Raw genomic sequence first — 6,000 nt, 5'->3', positions numbered from 1 at the left:
AGGTAGTTCAATCCGTGCATTCCTGGAGCCATGGGTGAAACACCCGAGCTGGCCGCTTGCCCCACCACTGGCCGAGCAGGGGCTGGACCACCGGGCAAGAGCTCGCCAGATACTGCTGGATGGGCCAGCCCCATCTGCCACTGCACAGAGCCCCGTCCCCAGCTGCTGGCAGTATTTTTAGAACAATCTTTGCCGTAAAATCAATTTCCCCAAGGCTACGTTACATGTGAGAGAGATGCTTGTAGTTGTTGGAATTAAGGCAGGGGAGGAGGATGAGGGAACCGGGCAGCATCAAGATGGGGCTGCTGGAAGGCGGCGGCAGCACTAATCTTAGCTGTGGAAAACTCCCAGATTCCCCAGGCAAGTGCAAGCACCTCAGTGATGTCGGCAAGACACTGGACCTGCTTTCCTTAAAAACATCTCCCTTGATGTGATGCCCTGCAGGTCTAGAGCCCAGGCGGGGGGCCTTCACGGGAACGCCTTCTCTCTGGGAGCTGCACTGGGTCCCGCCGGGATGGGCTGCAAGGTAGGGAAAGCGAGCCCGAATCGGGCTCTGATCTTCCCACCCCAGCCTGCAGCTACTTGGATCCATGGCTGGGGCGTCATGGAGCTGGGTTTGCAGGTGGGACCCAAGCCTACCTGGGCTGGGTCTGTCCCACAGCTCCCAGGACACACGATGGACCCCCGCATCGCAGCCCCTGGCAGGGACCGCGGCGGCCAGGCACAGACCAAGGAACCAGCGAGTCGCAAACGCTCTGCACCTCCTCAACAAAGTTGCTCATGGAAGGAGATTTGTCACGTGAGCCTGTTTACTTCCAAAATAAATCTCCCTTTAAGGCAGGTAAATCTCAGGCAGAATCTGTAAGATACCCTAATGTGGCATTAAGCTGAAGTTAAGGTTATATTCCTCCAGGGATGCCAGATGGGATTTGCTTCCCTTGAAGACAGGACACGTATTTCAGCTTTAATGGGTTGATAGAGCCCCTTTTATCTTGTAAATATGAATGAGGAAGGGGGAGCTGTTAAATAAATGAAGGGGGTTTACCTGAACCTTTTTCCCTGTCATTGGCTTGGACTGTGTTAAAGACCTTTGTTTTCTCAGCGGAAAACTCACTCAATCATTCAGAAAGGGAACTAAATGCCTTTTGAGAACATAACCTTTATTTTCCAGATAAATGGTTCACTCAGAGCAATTTGCATGTGGGAAGCTAGTATATAGCACAGTAAAAAAAAATATATTTAAGACCCAATCGGAATGGAGGTCATGATACAAACATCTACTGCTGAGATGACTTCTCTGGGGTTGGAAAGTTAGGGAGCTCAAGGCAATTTAAAAGCATGGGGAGGTTTTGTGCAGCAGGTCTACTTAGGGCTGAGTGGGTAGATGGATGAGTGAACTAATCCATACCGGTCCAGATAAAAGGGTTTGGGTGCTGTGAAGATACAGTCAACCAGATGATAAACTCTACAAATAGTTCCCACCCCAAAGCCTGCTCTGCAGCCTTCCTCCCAAAGGCTGGATTTGCAAACCCATCCCAGCCCCTCTCTCTTTCTCTCTCCCAATCTCTTTCCAGCATTGATACCACCAGAAGTGTTTCGGTCCCTGGGGGCTGCCACACGGACCCCAGTGGCTCTTGGTCACATCTGCCCAAGGAAGGGACCCTGCACAAGTGCAATTTCCACAGCAAAGGCAAGGGAGCTGCTGCAGCTGCATCTCCAGGGAGGGACAAACCACCACTCAACCACTGAGTCCTGATGACTCATTTTCCTCCAGGAGTGGGTTTCCCTAAACCTCTCCAAACCAGTGCACCCCAAAACTTCTCAGAGTGGCTCCTCACCCCCCTGTATAAGCATTTGCCTGCTGAGAACAGACCCACTCATCCAAGTCATCTAATACAGATCAGAAATAGCCCCCAGACTTCCAGGGGTCTGCAGACCACGGGCTGGCAACCACAACCATCCCCTCTGAAGTGAGAAAGGACCCTGCAAGGCATCGACCCCCCCCCTCCAGCTTCTCCCCCCGCTATCGCGTGGAGGAGGCAGAGCCACAGCCCTGGGAAAGGCGCTGGAAGCTGCCGGGAGCAGCTGCAGCAGAGACTGGTGCCAACTCCAGCTGCTTGTTAATTACGGTAACATGTTGTCTCATGTACGCACCTCCGCGAAGACGCTGTATTAGCTTGGTAAGTATTTAACACTTGGCACAGGGGGAAATTTCCACTTAGCATCCAGCCGGGCTGAGCAGCAGGGGAGAAAGGTGGCACAGGCAGGGCATTCGGAGAGGGCGCAGGCAGGGCAAGAGGCAGCACGGTCCTGGGGACGGCTGGGGATTCAGCCTTGCACAGCCTCGGTTAACACCGCCGGGAACGGCATCTTGCAGGAGCCGAGGCTTTTGTAGCTTCTGCCACCATACTGGGAGCTTACAGCCCAGGGCTGCCCCTGGTACAAAGCCCAGGCGCTGCTCTGGGTTTAATCTACCCCACTAATGGGGATTGTAGTCACTGTGCCTTTCTTCGGCAAGCTTTTCTTGTTTGCTCTGCGTGACCGGCCCGCTGTGCAGCACCTATTGTGCTGGAGCAGAGGAACCGTGCAAACATGCTTTCAGGTCCAATGTGCTGCTCACAAGACATCTTCATCCCCAGAGCTGCCTTTCCTGCGTGGAGACTGCAGGAGAAGGGGCCAGGCGCACCCCTGGGGACAGCGGGGTGTCCCCAGAGCCGAAGGAAACAGAAAGAGCTGGCACCTAGCCCTGCGGAAAAATGGCTATTGTTGCAAAAGTCACCTTTTGCAAGCGAATTTCCCTCCAGCGTGGCCAGTTCTGCATGGGGATGAGGGTGACCAGACCTTCCCTGGCCTTGGGGCTCATCCCAGCCACACATGCAACGTGCAAGTTGAGATGAAGAAGCTGGTTCCAGACCATCACGCGCTCCCCAAGACTTACACAGGGCCATGGACAGCTTAGCAGCACTGCCTCCTTTTTTTCGCTGCCAGGTTACAGTAGCATTTTCCATATGTTTGAACGCAGATAAATCTTCTGTCTGAATCGAAATCAGTAATTATGAGTCAGTGTTAGCACAGAGCGGGTGAGTCAGACGCAAAAGCATTTTTGCCTTGTACCCTCAAGGTCTAAGATACATCGCTCACCTGAGCCTCCTGTGTGTGGTCTTAGTTCAGGGTTTTCACAAACATCATTAGCAATCCACCAGCGAGTTCGGCAGCAACCCACAGCCAAAGCTGCCACCTCCTCTTCAGTTCCCCAGGGTGGGAAAGCACCCTCAGCACCTGGGAAACGCATAGATGGTCTCCGCTCGCTCCGTGCTGGAGATGCAGCGGTCGGGGATGCCGAGGAGGGGTTTCTCCCCCACCCGCAGCACTTAACTCACTCTCAGCAGGTTGGCTGAGCACAAAACCATCCCCTTGGGTGGCCGGGCAGCAGCTCCACACCAAGCCCATTGCTTTCCTGGCGGTTTACTGGGAAGCCGAGATGGCTGCGGGAGAAGGGGTGGCTGCTCTGCAGCGCCAAGGGCTGGGCATCTTCTCCCCTCGGCTGGACCTGGAAGCCCCCAGCACAAGGACCTGGCTTCAGACCCCGCTGCTGGCATCTCCCCGGGCACTTCAGAGCTATGGGAGGGCTCTGCGTGGTCCGAGGCTGCTGAGCAGAGTCCAGCTCACCCAGGGGCCAGCCAGTCATCACACACCAGCAGCCCAGACCCCCCCAAAATCTGTGTGCAGCCAGGCAGCCTGACCCTCCCTTCGGGCTGTCCTCCCCAGAGCTCCCCCACAAAGGAGCCCTGGGCTTGCGTTCACTTGCCTTTCAGCTCTGGTGGGATGCGGGTTATTAGAGGGGATGTTTTATTGACGGGTGGGGCTGGTTATAGCTGGAGGTTCATCTGCTCACTCCCTTTGATCGCCTGACTTGCCTCCTTACCCCATCTCCTCTCCTTACACCCCCACGGAATTTAACTCCATTCTTCCCTCCAACACGGCATTTCATCCTCCTCTACACCAGGCTTGTGCTAGGGAAAATGTTTACACGCTTAGAGGTGATGTGGGCTGTAGGTTAATTTATTCACCCAGCTGCAACAACCCAGCACCAACCCTCACCAGCCAATCCCAGTATGGATCCCACTGCTGAGTCAAGTATTAAAGATATATAGGCAGACCAGTACGTGGGCAGCAGAGGCAGGAGGGGTCCCTGTGCATCTCCTGCCCAAATCCTGCATCTCTGCAAGGGCCACGCTGCCACTGCCGCCCCGGTGAGGCACTCACCACGACTCTCCTTCTCCTGGCTGCCTACAGCCATGGAAAATGTCAGAATATAACTTCTTTAGGGCCCTTATCCTAATGAGGGTGGAACTGGTCCATGGGTCCAAAAGTTATTAGCAGGGAGAACACAGTCTGAGACATCCACACGCCCAGTGTGATCATTTAAACTTTGTTTAATGTGGAAGTGCCACAGAAGAGTAACAACACCCTGGCAAGTGCCACGAGCCAGGACTGTGCATGCACGGGAGAACATCTCCGTGCTCATTGTTTGAGCCGTCTCAGAGATAAAAATCCCATTGGCATGACCTAGGAAGGAGCTGTCAGCCTCCAGCTCTGCACTGAGGAGATTAGCCCAGTGAGCGTGTGTTTGCTTTCTTTGCCTTAAAGCACGCAAAAGCCCAACAAAACAGACTTTGTTTACTGCTTGTCCTGTAAACCGCTTAGACAGTCGGAGATGAGCTGAAAGCTTAGACAAGCTGCAGAGTTACAGCCAGATGTGGTTTCGAATGGCCGAGTTAGGCACCTCTGAAACCTGAGGTTTATTAATGAAGGTGCCCGCTGAACCATAACGGGCTGTTGTAATTACCTCCGCCGCAGCATCCCCTGCTCCTGGCGGAGGGCGGCCGGGTGCTGCTGCCACAGCCCCGCTGCGAGCGCCCGGCCAAGCGGACACGGCATCTTGTGGAGGTGAGTAAATAGGTTAAGGTCATTCCGCACGATGACAGGTCTACAGCTCCATTGGGTGGCTGGGGAGAGATAACAAACCAACAGGGGTCACCACCGATAAGAGATGAAAAGGCTCCAGAGGCGAGGAATAATTACGTGTGAAGGGCGATCTTTTCCTCCCAATGACAAGCTCTTTGTCAGAGCCCTCCAGCACCGAGGATGCTCCGCTGTGGGACCAGCCGCAGCCAAACGACATCAAGCTGCATCTCTACAGGGTGAGCACTGGGTGGGAGGCTTCTTCCCTGCAGCCCAGACAGTCCCTCCCCAGTTCAGACCAGAGCGAGGAGCAGAGGAGGGGTGTACTCCTCCCAGAGCACCCCATTGCATCTCCGTAGGTTGATCCCAACGCCTACAGCGCCGGTCACCCCCGGCTGCGCTCCAGTGCTCTCGGGAAGCGATGCTGGCCTGTGCTCAGGTGTGAGCAGCTGAAGTTGCACGCAACCAAGAGCCCACTGCTGAGGGAGTGGAAAAAACCACCACAGCTGAGGACAAGAGAGGAGTCTACACCAGGCCACTGGGCTGATGCCAACCTGGAAGACCAAGGAAGACAAAGCACGGCACCCAGGAGGGGGTCACGAAGCAGGGGGACCACAGTGCCAATGCAGGGGACCGGGTGACCCTCCCCAGCGGGAGCAGGGACGCGTCCTCCGTCCTCCTCCCCTTTTCTTCGAAGCGCAGCCCTGATGGATAGAAGTCAGCACCCGCCAAGGAAACACTCGCTGGGAGCTTTTCACACCTGGTTTTGTCTCTTGAAGTTTCACACCAGTGCATAACTGTGACCTCAGGAGGGGAGTGTATCAGCTATATTTCCCAAATATCAGCAAATTGTGTGAGAGAAAGAGATATGCTAAGGGGGCAGACTGCTCAAACCATTACCATCCTTCTTAGTACCACTTAGCTGAACTGTTAAAAAGATCCAGGGCTCCCAAAGACAATTAAGCTCAAGGGAAGCCATAAATCTCAATAAACATCAGGCCAAGTTTTCTTCACTGCTTGAAACAACAGATATAA

The sequence above is a fragment of the Haliaeetus albicilla genome, chromosome 26, assembly GCF_947461875.1.
Source record: "Haliaeetus albicilla chromosome 26, bHalAlb1.1, whole genome shotgun sequence".
Taxonomy (NCBI): Eukaryota; Metazoa; Chordata; class Aves; order Accipitriformes; family Accipitridae; genus Haliaeetus; species Haliaeetus albicilla.
This window is presented reverse-complemented; position numbering follows the sequence as displayed.